The sequence below is a fragment of the Bison bison genome, unplaced genomic scaffold, assembly GCF_000754665.1.
Source record: "Bison bison bison isolate TAMUID 2011002044 unplaced genomic scaffold, Bison_UMD1.0 scf7180017864098, whole genome shotgun sequence".
Classification (NCBI taxonomy): Eukaryota; Metazoa; Chordata; class Mammalia; order Artiodactyla; family Bovidae; genus Bison; species Bison bison.
Window position 1 is genome coordinate 6,237,260 of NW_011494670.1, and position 15,763 is coordinate 6,253,022.

A 15,763-nucleotide genomic window follows, 5' to 3' on the forward strand; every position below is an offset into this window, starting at 1 on the left:
CACCAGGCTCCCCCACTCCAGTGTTCTTGCCTAGAGAATCCCAGGGATGGGGGAGCCTGGTGGGCTGTCGTCTATGGGGTCGCACAGAGTAGGACACGATTGAAGTGACTTAGCAGCAGCAGCAGCATGGTAAATACGCTTTTAAAACTTAAGTTGAATAAATCAGTCAATCCTTCAGATTACAATTTATATATGAAATAACCTGGGAAAGCAACAGTCACTGTGAAACAAGTTGTATAAGAATCCAAAAGAAACCAAATGCCAATGTCCAGAGGGATTGTGATCTTTTACCTTCTGTTTCTGAAAATGTTTTCTTGCACCTTTAGAGCTCTTGAAAGCTAAAATTTCCTTCAGATATCTCAACCCCTGAAGGACTAGTGAGGCACTTATCTTGGGGCCATGTGGTGATTGTGCTCTGATTTAGTTCTGGCTTTTCTCAGTGTGACTGGACCAGGTTGTCTTAGGGTTTTTTTGCTGATCATTTGAGATGGTGAAGCTCAACCACTTCTTGTCTACCAGTGCCTGCCTATGTGTGGCTGCCAGGCCAACACCACCCCATTCTAATCTTTGAGGCACTTTAGGCAAGATCTTGAGTAATATAGGCCCAATTACAAAGGAGAAATCAAGTGCTAGAGGTCAGATACATATTTCAGAAACAATGCAGGGCAAATTAGGGAGAAATACAGAGAAGAAATGGAGGCAAGCCTAAGTGTGACCATAAGCAAGTTATTCAATATACTGCCAGTCTCTGTGAGGTTACTTTTTAAAGACCAGGTTTTTTCCCAGCCATGTTAATTGACACATGTTCTGGTTACTACTAAAAACTGGTAAGAAGGTGGTTTATAGCATCTATGGAGGCCACAAGAAAGTGAGAGACCCATTTTATCTTCTCTTTATTCAGGCTGTTCTTTCTTCCCCACTTTTGCATGCTACTGGAACAGAAATGACTGGAAAGTACACAAAACTGAGCAATGTGGCTTTTAATATCACTTTGCAGAATTTCTTGAAGTCATCTCACCCATTATCACATTAACATTAGAACTCTGACCCATTTACAGATCAGTAACTATCACAGATGATGGAAGCCCAGCCTTAGTCCTGACTTTGCCACCACTTCACCAAGCTTGGACAGTTTCTGTGTATTAACTTAGGCATATGATATAGATGCTTTTAAAGGCCCATATGATCTGTGATGTGAACTAACAATTCACTAATGCAAAATTAGGGGAAAAAAACTCAAGTCATACGTCTTCTCCCATTTGTCTCTTTCATGATTTTCTTTCATTCATTCTGGAAGGATATATATATATTCTCACAATATGGCCACAGGACCAGGCGAGAGGATGAAGCAGTGGGTGGGTCTGTCCTTTTTACATCAGAATAATGTGCCTGGAAAGCTGGGTCACAAGAGTTCATCTTGGTTCATCTTGGCCATATTGTAAGATTCAAGTAAGGAAAAAGTGACTCAGAAAAGTGAAGTCAATAGTTTAAAGTTAAATACTGGCAAACTCAATAGCAGTATCCATTCTTTTTTATTTTTTATTTTTTTGAGTTCCTCTTTTTATTGTGGTAAAATGTACATAACATAAAATTTACTATTTTAAAAATTTTATATATGACATTGAGTGATGTTATATATATATTCACATTCTCAGTGTTCTGTGGTGGCCTAAGTGGGAAGGAAATCCAAAAAAGAGGGGATATATGTGTATGTAGAGCTGATTCACCTTGCTGTGCAGTAGAAACTAACACAACATTGTAAAGCAATTGTACTCCAATAAAAATTAATTTAAAAAACACATATTCACATTGTCTTAAGAGCAGTGTCTTATGTGTTCAGGCTGCTATAGCAAAATACCCTAGGTTGGGTGACTTATAAGTGAAACTGATTTATTCCTCAGAGTTCCGAAGGCTGAACGTCTGAGATCAAGTGCCAGTATGGTCTAGTGATGACCATTTTTTGGGTTCCAGACTTCTCCTTGTACCCTCACATGGTGGGACGGATGAGAGAGTTGTTTCAGGCCTTCTCTTTTTTTTTAAATTTACTTCTTTTTAAATCGAAGGATAATTGCTTTACAGGATTTTGTTGTTTTCTGTCAAGTGGGCCTTCATATAAGAGCACTAATTCCACTCATGAGAACTCTGCCTCACAGCTTAATCACCTCACTGAAGCCCCATCCCAATGCCATCACCCTGTGCATTAGAATTTCTTCATGAGAATTTAGGGGAAACACAAATATTTAGCCTATAGCAAGTAGGAAATAGAGCCCATGTTTTTAAACTATGAATTTTGTGATGTCTGTCTTTCTTTTTTTAAAATGTCTTTAATAGATCAAGAGCACATATGAGGCCAGTGAACCCTTTGGAGAGCCCTTTAACACTTGAACCAGCTAGCCATCTTCTTCATTACTTGATTGTTATTGGTCAGAGTTCTATGCTGAATACTGGGGAGAGGAGGGAGTACAGGCATGAAAGAAAACACAGTTGCTACCATAATGAAATGAAAAGTGGAGTCACCATTGATAGCAAAAGTGTATCAATTATTATTCATGTTGCTATTATTTATGTATTACAAAAAAATTCATCTGGTGGAAATCAGCAGACCAAAAGAAAAAGGGGGTTCTAAAATATCAAATGTTCAAAATTTAAACCACATCCTCCGTTACCTACCTTGCTTACTGTCTGCATTTTGACATGTTCCAATCCAGCTGACTGTGGATAGGTAAGTCAGGGTCTGGTTTTGAATAAAAACTTGAAGTGATAAACTTTTTAGGTTTTTTTCAATAAAGAAAACATTATTTCTGTTAGTAATAAAGCAACAAACAGTAAAGGCATAAAATATTACGCATTATCACAAACCCAAATCAGTGTCAGCACCATTTTTATTCTTACATTCATTCACAATATTTATTTGAAACTCAACTTCTTTAAAGACAGACTTTCCATACACCATACTCATTCCTCTGTCATAGTTGGGACATTCTAACTGTGTGATGTCCTTATGTCCTACTGTGCTGGCTTTTTTTGTATATTGAAAACAGTATAGTACATTAACAGCCAAGTATGTAAGCAAGGGACACAAATCATACATATGGTAACTTTATCTTTAGACAGATTTAGCGAAACTTGATAGAATTATTAAAGTTTATACTGTAAGGAAGAAATCTTTAGTTATAATTATTGAGAATTAAGAGTTAATTAACCACAAAGTGACTCAAGCAATTGTTAAACAGTTTCATCAGTTTATAGTTAGAAAATGATAGTTCTTTTAGAAAAATAAGATGTTGATTGTTACCATTTACACATAAAAATAAAAATTATCATAATTCAAAATATGAAAAACTCATACAATCCTTAGACTATATTAAAATGTTTTAAATATTGCTTATAATGTGGCAATAGTAAAAAGTTCAGAATGCCTCTTTATAAAATTATGGAGTATTTTCTTCTTCCTTAGGTAGTTTCTACATGTGTATCAACACTACATGATTGCAAATATTTAGATATAAAGAAAAACCCCGTAAAGCCAACATCACAATTATGTTTTAAAACCATGTCTCTTTTACTGCTCTTAAATGAATTGTAAATGTTTAATTGCAGCTTACACAAAATGACTCTGTTTTGGAAGCAGCATGTAATCAGAGTACTAAAATGCTTCCCCTCTTGTAATGCACAGTGGTGTCTTAAATAACAGATCCTCTGAGAATAAAGTTGGTCTTGGAATCTGGCCATGCCAGTATTCAGCTGGGATCAGTGATGGATGACAAGGAGGATGTGGCAGAATAATTTTAAATTTACTTTTTGTGTGGGAGTGCCAGAACTTGAGCAAACATAAGAAGAAGACTGTATTTCCCTCCTCTCTAGTTTTAAGATTCTGTTACCTGAAAATGGAGGATCTGCCTATCTCTTTTGCCATTAGCAATGATAGATTCTGTGCTACTAGGCAAGGAATCATCTCAGAATAGGAAAGAATGTCTCTCAGGCAAGCCAAGTGTTCTGACTAAACTTGGTTGGTGGTTGTTTAGTTGCTAAGTTGTGTTTGACTCTTGCGACCTCATAGACTGTAGCCCACCAGGCTCCTCTGTCCATAGGATTTTCTGGGCAAGAGTACTGGAGTGGGCTGCCATTTTCTTGGAGTGGAGTAAATAATTATAACAGTTCCCCCTTTTGAACACAGACTCTGTGTCAAGCACTGTGAAATAGGGTTTATTATTTCCAACAAACTTATGTGGATGTTATTGTCTCCCCTTTTCTTATCAAGTCAGAACAATTCATTGAAGTTGAATAAACTGTCCTAGCTCACAGAACTATGAGATAAGTATACTGGGAATCTATCCTGTGTCTGTATGACTCAAGAACGCTGGCTTTTTCCTCTGTACTGTGTACTGTGTACATGGTGCTGAGATTTAGAATATATTAAGCTAAATGTTGTTTTTACACTCACTAGTTTTCTGAAACTGAGGGGTACTATTGGTATATAATTTTTATAATGATTTTTCTGGTTCTCTCATATAGTATAGTATACTAAATATCTCACTTGCCTTCAGCCTTGATGTTTATTCATATTCTCCTTTAGGATTGCTATTACTGTCTCCCGAGACCAAAGGCCTTCTGAGTTAGATATGATCCTGTCTGTCTTAAGCACCTTAGAGAGAAAAGTAACCTTTTTGTCATCAGGAGCTTTAAGCCTGTTTTTATACTTAAAAATAGAAGTCTTGAGAAATCTCCTGTCTTCAGATCTGAAGCCTTGGTCATTCCTGCCACGTTGTATATCTTCAAGGGATTTCTGTAATCCTCATCACCTGCTATCTTTCATTGCTGCTCCTTTTCCTCATCTGATAGCCCTAGGCATTTTCTAGCAGGGATAGATGCACTTTATCACATGCTATTCAACATCTTTCAGCTATACCTCATGGGATTCCTAATTAGAACTCCCCTTCTTACTATATAAAGCTAAGAAAAAGTTACAAGAAATCCCACACACTCAGCTAGCAAAACCGTAGATCATTTCTGTGTACTGTCAAGGGTCAAACAAGCACACGAAACCCAGATATAACCCTGCCTATTAGAGAAAAGCCATTTATACACAACGATCTGTGGAATCTAGATGATGACTGAATAGCCAAATTTCAAGGTCTATAAGAAATTGAAATACAAAGAACCTGAACTTGTCAAAAAAGAGCAAGATCTTGTCACTTACAAAGAAAGAGTTTGAGATGAAGTAATACCAGTGATGTAAATCTACTGAGAAGAGGAGGTTATTTTCATCTGCCCAAGCCCTTATGTTATATTGTTCTGTTGATGAACCACAGGTCAGGATGTCTGGAGGCAGTACTGGCTAATGGAAAGAGCTATTGCCTTGAAGTCTGAGTTCACAGGTTTAGGTCTTAGCTCTATCATGTATTTAACTTTGTGAAACAAATGCCTTATTTCCTTTGAGACTCCATTTACATAGCTGTAAGACAGAACTTTCCTGGTGGCTCATATGGTAAAGAATCTGCCTGCAGTGTAGGAGACCTGGGTTTGATCCCTGGGTTGGGAAGTTTCCCTGGAGAAGGGGATGGCAACCCACTCCAGTTTTCTTGTCTGGATAATTCCATGGACATAGGAGCCTGGTGGGATACAGTCTATGGGATGACAAAGAGTTGGACTTGTCTGAGTGACTAACAATCAATCACAAGACAGAGACAATGCTGGGAAAGATTGAAGGCAAAAGGAGAAGGGGGCAGTAGAGGATGAGATGATTAGAAAGCATCACCGACTCAATGGACACGAATTTAAGCAAACTCTGGGAGATAGTGAAGGACAGAGGAGCCTGGAGTGCTGCAGTCCATGGGGTTGCAGAGAGTCCGACATGACTTGGCAACTGAACAACAACAGCAAGACAGAGACAGTAAAGCATACCTTACCTTCTTCACAGGCATTTGTAAGAATAAACTGAGGTACAGGTAATATATGGAAATTCACTTTGTTAATTGTAAGATAGAGCTAACATAACTGGCTTCATAATCTGTGGAGTCCAGTGCAAAATAAAAATACTGGTCCCCTGTTCAAAAACTATTAAAAATTTCAAAGGATGTTGATAGCAGAGCCTTAAATCAAAGACAGGGTTCTTCTAAGAACAGATCCCTGTGTGACTACGTAAACTCTATGCCCACATAGCCAGCCCTGAGTGTTTATAATAGTACAGGATACCTCTCCTTGCTCCACTTGTCCTACTGCAGCTCTAAGAATTGAGAGAGTGTCCACCCTTATTGGGTAGCAAGATAGTTTTGTCTTTTTGATGTTCTGTTTGTTTGTAACTCATTTCCCCATAGAAGCAGGTGTTTAGGAATGATACAAGTGCACAGGAGGTCAGTTATCACCGCATTTCTGGTAGTGCTCAGTCCTTAAGTTGTGTCTGACTCTTTGCAGCCCCTTGGACTATAGTCCTCCAGCCTCCTCTGTCCATGGAATTTCCAGGCAAGAATACTGGAGTGGGTTGCCATATCCTCCCATGGATCACACCCACCTCTCTTGCATCTCCTGTGTTGGCAGGCAGGTCCTTTACCACTAGCGCCACCTTTTGGAACCCCACACTTCGGGTAGAGTAGGAGTTAAGCAGACTTGATTTAGGTGATTCTTCCCTATGATAGTTAATTGTTAATGGTTACATTTTCCATGGGAACTGGAATGCAGGAGTTTTCACTTTTCAGCTTTTAGAACACAGACTACTCTACAGAACTTTCTGTACTTCTCTCCAGCAGACCAGCTGCCCCATTAGGAGAGAATATGGTAGTTGCCTGAAAAATTCCAGTTCAGCTTTCTCTCCCAGAATATTTGACCCTTCCACAGGGAAATCATTAGTTATCCATTTGTGCCCAGAGTTGCCAAGAGCACTAATAAAGTCTCTGGAAAGTTGTGGTATAGACACAGAAGGAGATAAACGAGAAGTGGGAAAAATCCAATAACTTGATTCCCCTATGGAATGGCACAAAATTGTATACTGTTTCTTTCTAGTCTACTTTTAAATAAAATTTCATAAGCTTCTTTAGGTCAGCAAGTTCTTTTCCTTGCCATTCAACAAAAAATATTTATTTTTAGAAGATTTACATTGCCTGATATCTCTTGCATTTCTACATATCGTGTTTTCTTCCTTAGTATTTTACATGCCAAGTGTTTACAGACTTATTTGATCTTTCTCAGTAACCACAAAGACTAACTTCTGTGCAAATTAGGTGTTTTTTTTTTTTTTTTTCACCCGCATCAGTCAGTCCTGCCATTCATCACCATTTCTCATCTTGGAACAGGTTCCTGTCTATCACCTGCTCTGTGTTGCTGAACTGGTCCAAAGAGAATGAAAACTTTTGGTTCTTTAGCTATGCATATCTCTGGATTTTATTTTGAAATGGCCTCTAAATAATTTCAGCCATTTTTTTTTCCTGCCAAGGTTACTGCTATGCAGTAATATATATATGCTGGGTACCAGTCAGGATTAGCTAGAAGGGATTGGTTAACAGTATCCAAATCAGAAAGTTCAAACAAGAAAACCATGCCTTGAATTTTACAATTAGGGGATCAGTCTCATTAAATTCTCTTAACTTTGCTGCTCTTAAGGCAAGGTCTCTGTGGGTGTGAGAGTCCGAGAGAGGCCCTGATTGTTTTTCCCTCAAGAAGGGACTTATTTTTAAGCTGTGAGATGTAGTTATCAAGCATCAACCAACTCTGGCACCTTTAGGATCTACCATGGCATTGGGCCAAGGTCACTATCCTCCTTGGTAGCTTTCAGCACATCACTGAACACGGTAGGGGTACTCGTGCTTGGTCATTTCTGCCTAGTGTGGAGCTCCTCTGTTGAGTGCCTTTGCTCCAGAGCATCCTATGGGACCTGCCTCAGGACACAAGGCTCACCCAGCCCAATCCTGCCCCCTTCCTCCTTTCCTTCCGCAGGTGTCAGATCTGCTGAATGGCTGAAGAGTTTTCCTGCTCCATCTGCTTCCTCTTGCATTATCTTTATATTTCATGAGCAGTATCAGACAATAATCCGTTTAATTCTGAACAGAGGTAGAAGGGATTCTATGAGTGACTTGACATGGACCTCACTTAGCCACCTGTTGTGGTAAAACTCCATTGTTTCAATGACCAACTCTATGATGCCTGTGACATCCAGTACTTCAAACAAGGATCTGGCTTCTTGCACCAGCTCCTGCCTCAAAGTACCAAGGTGATGGGCACAGAATCTGGCCTCCTCAGCACCTGCTGAAGGAGCAGGTGATGCCACCAAGATGTGGGGAATTAATTTCCCATGGTGTGAACATTGGCTATTCAAGGAATAGGAGTCAGGAAGGAACCAGTGAAAAAGTTCCTTCTTTTTTAAAAATTATTATTTATTTAGTTTTGGCTGTGCTGGATGTTTGTTGCTGCACGCAAACTTTCTATAGTTGTGGCGAGAGGGGCTACTCTCTAGTTGATGTGCGTGGGCTTCTCATGCAGTGGCTTCTCTTGTTGTGGAGCAAGGGCTCTAGGGCACGCAGGTTTCAGTAGGTGTGGCACACAGGCTCAGTAATTGTGACTCCCGGGCTCTAGAGCACAGACTCAATAGTTGTGGTGCCTGGGCTTAGTAGCACCACGGTAGCATGTGGGATCTTCTTGGACCAGGGATCGAACCCATGTCTCCCGAATTGGCAGATGGATTCTTTACCACTGAGCCACCAGGTAAGCCCCAGGAAATTCTTTCTTATTCTTTTTTTGTGGACTGTTTGGAAACACAGCTTCTCTAAGGCTGCTATCTCTCGAGCCTGGGCAGTCAGTGGACCATGCTACAAAGCTGCGATCACTTCAGTAATATATTTCCTTATATGTTCTCTCCCTCCTTAGTACCTTTGTCCTTTACCCCTGCTTCTCTGGAACTGTTCTTTCTAATAAGTTGTTAGTAGTAAGCTTTTGACTTAGTCTTTCTAGGGAAATTACAATGAGAAAGGCATTATTGAATAGTTGCTATTATTATTGGTATTCTTCTATTTGAGTCTCTACAAGTCAATACTTTATTCATGCCATTTTGCTATTCATCCCAGCATAACCTCTCTACCTGTTGTAAGAGAGCATAATGCTTATAATATTTTAGAGACAATCTAGCAGTTCTAGGAGAGCAGGATTCAAAGACATCTGCTATTGACTCACTATATGTTTGTATAACAGATTCTCAATCTGTTTAGATATAGATTGTTGTACTGTGGTTTATAATTTACATTATTAATAGTAGATTTTGATAATCATTTTAATTATAGATTTTTCTATTCTTATTCTGTCTACATGCATATATTGAGAGTGGAGGATCTTCAGCACCCTAGCTTAGAATTTGAACATTTGCTGCAGGCATTTGGGAGTCACTAGAGGTTGAAGAGAAATAAAATGATATGATCAGAGTAAAGCTTTATGGGTATTTGTTTGGAGGTGCATGGGGTTCAAAAGGGGAGAGTGGATGTCACATGTGAAAGGCTCTGGACAACTGGACATTAGTATAAAATCCCTGTAGAGATGAGGAGGATGCCAAACAGTTCTCTAATTTGGAAGTGAATTAGAGGAGGAAGGAGGGAAAAATTTAGTGATTGTACCCCAAGGAGTCACTGTAATTGTACAAATCTTCACTCTTCATTCCTTAGTGGTGAGATGATGACAACCATATATTTATTTGAACATTTATTAAATACCAGCCATGTGACCATGAAAAAACTTGTACATGTATAATCACATTTAGCCCTCTTAACAATCTGTAAAGGGCTTCCCTCATAGCTCAGTTGGTAGAGAGTCTGACTGAAATGCAGGAGACCTGGGTTTGGTCCCTGGGTTAGGAAAATACACTGGAGAAGGAAATGGCAACCCACTCCAATATTCTTGCCTGGAGAATCCCATGGACAGAGGAGCCAGGCAGGCTACAGTTTATGGTGTTGCAAGAGTCAGATATGACTGAGGAACTAAGCACACAACAGTCTATAAAGTATACATTCTTACTCCTTTTGTTGATGAGGAAGGTCATACTCAAAGTGTGAAGACCTCAGTATGGCACACCTCTTATGTGGCCAAACCAGTTTAACCCAGAGTTTACTGACTTTGACGGCCGTTAGTGCCACATCCCATTCCCTGTCACATACGCTTCCTGTGTGATTGAAGACCCAGTGAGTGATAGACACGGTAAAGGACCCTACAAGGCAGTCTCAAGTCAGGATGTCAGAGTTGGCTAAAGATTTTCTTCTACCTTTTCCTTTTTTTCCCCATGTATAAGTAATTTCTACCTCTGATATGTCAAAAATAGGTTATTTTTTCCAGCACCTCCATGAAGACTGACAGCATGTTGGTGGCAATGTTTTATGCTTTAGGACCAAAGCATCTGAGCAACTTTGGTCTAAAATATGAGAAAAAAAATATTGTAGCTACAATATACAGTTTCTGGATGTAAAGTTCATTCCTCATCATGTTGTATTTACCTTGTTGTATTTATGTATCATGCTGTATTTATCATGTTGTCTTCTACCTTGTTTATTTTTTTTTTTTCCTTTCCAGTAAGTTTACAAAGGAATTTACTTAATCACTTCGCCTCCTGTAGCAGCAGAGATGTCGCTGTGTAGTACCCTCATGGTGTCATTACTTTAGCTGTCATGCGACTCTCTCAAATTTAGGAAATATCCTAAGAATGAGTAGAACTGTTTATAGGCTTGCCAGCACAGCTGCAGGGAGTTGCAGTAAGTTCCCATAGAAACATAATAAATACTGTTTTTACTAAAGTAAGCTAACAGTTAATAGAATTAAACTGGATTCTTTATTCTGTCAGGAAAAATTAACATAATTCCATAAGCTAGCATTTATCTTCAGGCTGATAGTAGCATGTTGTCCATAGGGTGAGGTTACTCATACTTTCAGAAGAGTGAGGAAAACGTGCATCTTGTGGAGGGAGCCAAATTCTCTCAACCTTTGCTGAAACTCATTACAACCTTCCTTTCATTCTAGGCTCTTAACAATTTGCTACATTATTATTTAATTACATTCATCTTACTCTGAGTGAACCATAAAGATAGGTTGTGAAACTGATGAGAGACTATGACTCCTTACTGTGCATGAATATTTGATATATAATGAGTTAAAGAGTTTCCTGAAAATAGAATTCTCTTTGTAAATACATATATTTTGATGTCTTACCGAGAATGCTGACCATCCTTGGCATACACAGTGATACATACATATGAGTTGCTGTCCGTCACTTCAGGAGCCACTGGGGGAAGTACCAAAGTGGGTAGGAGATCTGTCTACTCTTTCACTGTTGTCTTTGCTGTGGGTTCCATGTTGGATCTTTTTTTATCCTTACAAACCAGTCTTCCTCACCACAGTGTAAACTCCATAAGGGTAGAATCTATGAATGGTATTGCTGATTGTGCTGTCCTAGAATCTAATCCAGTATGTGGTACATGAAATGTCTTCAGTAGGGGTCTGTTAAATCCATTAGTTTATTTGTTTACTCATTTGGTCATTTATTCTGTAATTTATCAAACATGCATTGAGTGCCTTTTATAAAATATTCACTTGTTTAAGCATTGGAGTTGAATGAGGTACTAAAATATTCGTGTGCATGTTTGTGTGTACATATTTTCTACAGCTCCAGATTGAGGTGCTTCTGAGGAATCCATAGCATTGATCCTAAAGGTAACAGTGTAGGAACATCTGGTAGTTCAGGTCACAGATAGAGTTGTTATCACTGTTATTCTGTGGGTGAGGGAACCTCTTTGGTACCAGTGTGGATAGTCTTTGCATTATAAAGTTAAATGCACTTTTATTTTTTTTAATTTAAATTTATATATTTTAATTGGAGGCTAATTACTTTGCAATATTGTATTGGTTCTGCCACACATCAACATGAATCCGCCACGGGCATACACATGTTCCCCATCCTAAACCCCCCTCCTAACTCCCTCCCTGTACCATCCCTCTGGGTCATCCCAGTGCACCAGCCCCTAGGATCCTGTATCGAACCCAGACTGGCGATTCGTTTCTTATATGATATTATACATGTTTCCATGCCAATCCCCCAAATTATCCCACCCTCTCCCTCTCCCACAGAGTCCAAAAGACTGTTCTATACATCTGCGTCTCTTTTGCTGTCTCACATACAGGGTTTTTTTCTTCCAAGGAGTAAGCGTCTTTTAATTTTATGACTGCAGTCACCATCTGCAGTGATTTTGGAGCCCCAAAAAATAAAGTCTGACACTGTTTCCACTGTTTCCCCATCTATTTCCCATGAAGTGATGGGACCAGATGCCATGATCTTCGTTTTCTGAATGTTGAGGAGAGTTGGACTGTGAAGAAAGCTGAGCGCCGAAGAATTGATGCTTTTGAACTGTGGGGTTGGAGAAGACTCTTGAGAGCCCTTTGGACTGCAAGGAGATTCAACCAGTCCATTCTAAAGGATATCAGCCCTGGGTGTTCTTTGGAAAGAATGATGTTAAAGCTGAAACTCCAGTACTTTGGCCACCTCATGTGAAGGGTTGATTCATTGGAAAAGACTGCGATGCTGGGTGGGATTGGGGGCAGGAGGGGAAGGGGACAACAGAGGATGAGATGGCTGGATGGCATTGCCGACTCGATGGACGTGAGTTTGAGTGAACTCGGGGAGACGGTGATGGACAGGGAGGCCTGGCATGCCGCGATTCATGGGGTCATAGAGTCGGACACGACTGAGCGACTGAACTAAACTGAAGTGAACTGATACAGGGTTATCATTACCATCTTTCTAAATTCCATATATATGCGTTAGTATACTATATTGGTGTTTTTCTTTCTGGCTTATTTCACTCTGTATAATAGGCTCCAGTTTCATCCACCTCATTAGAACTGATTCAAATGTATTCTTTTTAATGGCTGAGTAATTACTCCATTGTGTATATGTACCACAACCTTCTTATCCAGTTGTCTGCTGATGGACATCTAGGTTGCTTCCATGTCCTGGCTATTATAAACAGTGCCGCGATGAACATTGGGGTACACGTGTCTCTTTCAATTCTGGTTTCCTCAGTGTGTATGCCCAGCAGTGGGATTGCTGGGTCATAAGGCAGTTCTTTTTCCAGTTTTTTAAAGGAATCTCCATAATGTTTCTCCACTGTTATCCATAGTGGCTGTACTAGTTTTCATTCCCACCAACAGTGTAAGAGGGTTCCCTTTTCTCCACACCCTCTCCAGCGTTTATTGCTTGTAGGCTTTTGGATTGTAGCCATTCTGACTGGCATGAAATGGTACCTCATAGTGGTTTTGATTTGCATTTCTCTGATAATGAGTGATGCTGAGCATCTTTTCATGTGTTTGTTAGCCATCTGTATGTCTTCTTTGGAGAAATGTCTATTTAGTTCTTTGTCTACTTTTTGATTGGGTCGTTTCTTTTTCTGGAATTGAGCAGGAGGAGTTGCTTGTATATTTTTGAGATTGATTCTTGGTCAGTTGCTTCATTTGCTATTATTTTCTCCCATTCTGAAGGCTGTCTTTTCACCTTGCTTATAGTTTCCCTTGTTGTGTAGAAGCTTTTAATTTTAATTAGGTCCCATTTGTGTATTTTTGCTTTTATTTCCAATATTCTGGGAGGTGGGTCATAGAGGATCCTGCTGTGATTTATGTCGGAGAATGTTTTGCCTATGTTCTCCTCTAAGAGTTTTTTAGTTTTGGTCTTGCATTTAGATCTTTAATCCATTTCGAGTTTATTTTTGTGTATGGTGTTAGAAAGTGTTCTAGTTTCATTCTTTTACAAGTGGTTGACCAGTTTTCTCAGCACTACTTGTTAAAGAGATTGTCTTTTCTCCATTGTATATTCTTGCCTCCTTTGTCAAGATAAGGTGTCCATAGGTGCATGGCTTTATCTCTGGGCTTTCTATTTTGTTCCATTGATCTATATTTTTGTCTTTGTGCCAGTACCATACTGTCTTGATAACTGTGGCTTTGTAGTAGAGCCTGAAGTCAGGCAGGTTGATTCCTCCAGTTCCATTCTTCTTTCTCAAGATAGCTTTGGCTATTTGAGTTTTTTTTTTGTATTTCCATACAAATTGTGAAATTATTTGTTCTAGCTCTGTGAAAAATACCCTTGGTAGCTTGATAGGGATTGCATTGAATCTATAGATTGCTTTGGGTAGTATACTCATTTTCACTATATTGATTCTTCTGATCCATGAACATGGTACATTTCTCCATCTATTAGTGTCCTCTTTGATTTCTTTCACCAGTGTTTTATAGTTTTCTATATATAGGTCTTTAGTTTCTTTAGGTAGATATATTCTTAAATATTTTATTCTTTTTGTTGCAATGGTGAATGGAATTTTTCCTTAATTTCTCTTTCTATTTTCTCATTATTAGTGTATAAGAATGCAAGGGATTTCTGTGTGTTGATTTTATATCCTGCAACTTTACTATATTCATTGATTAGCTCTAGTAATTTTCTTGTGGAGTCTTTAGGGTTTTCTATGTAGAGGATCATGTCATCTGCAAACAGTGAGAGTTTTACTTCTTCTTTTCCAATTTGGATTCCTTTAATTTCTTTTTCTGCTCTGATTACTGTGGCCAAAACTTCCAAAACTATGTTGAATAGTAATGGTGAAAGTGGGCACCCTTGACTTGTTCCTGACTTTAGGAGAAATGCTTTCAATTTTTCACCATTGAGGACAATGTTTGCTGTGGGTTTGTCATATATATCTTTTATTATGTTGAGGTATATTCCTTCTATTCCTGCTTTCTGGAGAGTTTTCATCATAAATGGATGTTGAATTTTGTCAAAGGCTTTCTCTGCATCTATTGAGATAATCATATGGCTTTTATTTTTCAATTTGTTAATGCGGTGTGTTACATTGATTGATTTGTGGATATTGAAGAATTCTTGCATCCCTGGGATAAAGCCCACTTGGTCATGGTGTATGATCTTTTTAATGTGCAATACAGTCATACCTCAAGAAACAAGAAAAAAGTCAAATAAATAACCTAACCCTACACCTAAAGCAACTAGAAAAGGAAGAAATGAAGAAACCCAGGGTTAGTAGAAGGAAAGAAATCTTAAAAATTAGGGCAGAAATAAATGCAAAAGAAACAAAAGAGACCATAGCAAAAATCAACAAAGCCAAAAGCTGCTTCTTTGAAAGGATAAATAAAATTGACAAACCATTAGCCAGACTCATCAAGAAACAAAGGGAGAAAAATCAAATCAATAAAATTAGAAATGAAAATGGAGAGATAACAACAGACAACACAGAAATACAAAGGATCATAAGAGACTACTATCAGCGATTATATGCCAATAAAATGGACAACGTGGAAGAAATGGACAAATTCTTAGAAAAGTACAACTTTCCAAAACTGGACCACGAAGAAATAGAAAATCTTAACAGATGCATCACAAGCACAGAAATTGAAACTGTAATCAGAAATCTTCCAGCAAACAAAAGCCCAGGTTCAGACAGCTTCACAGCTGAATTCTACCAAAAATTTAGAGATGAGCTAACACCTATCTTACTAAAACTCTTCCAGAAAATTGCAGAGGAAGGTAAACTTCCAAACTCATTCTATGAGGCCACCATCACCCTAACACCAAAACCAGACAAAGATGTCACAAAAAAAGAAAACTACAGGCCAATATCACTGATGAACATAGATGCAAAAATTCACTTTTAGAATCTAATTTTAAAATAGAAATTCATCCCTTTTTAGAAATAACATTTAAAATTGCACTGGGATATTTTAAGTCTAATAGTAACAGGGTAAGCTAGCA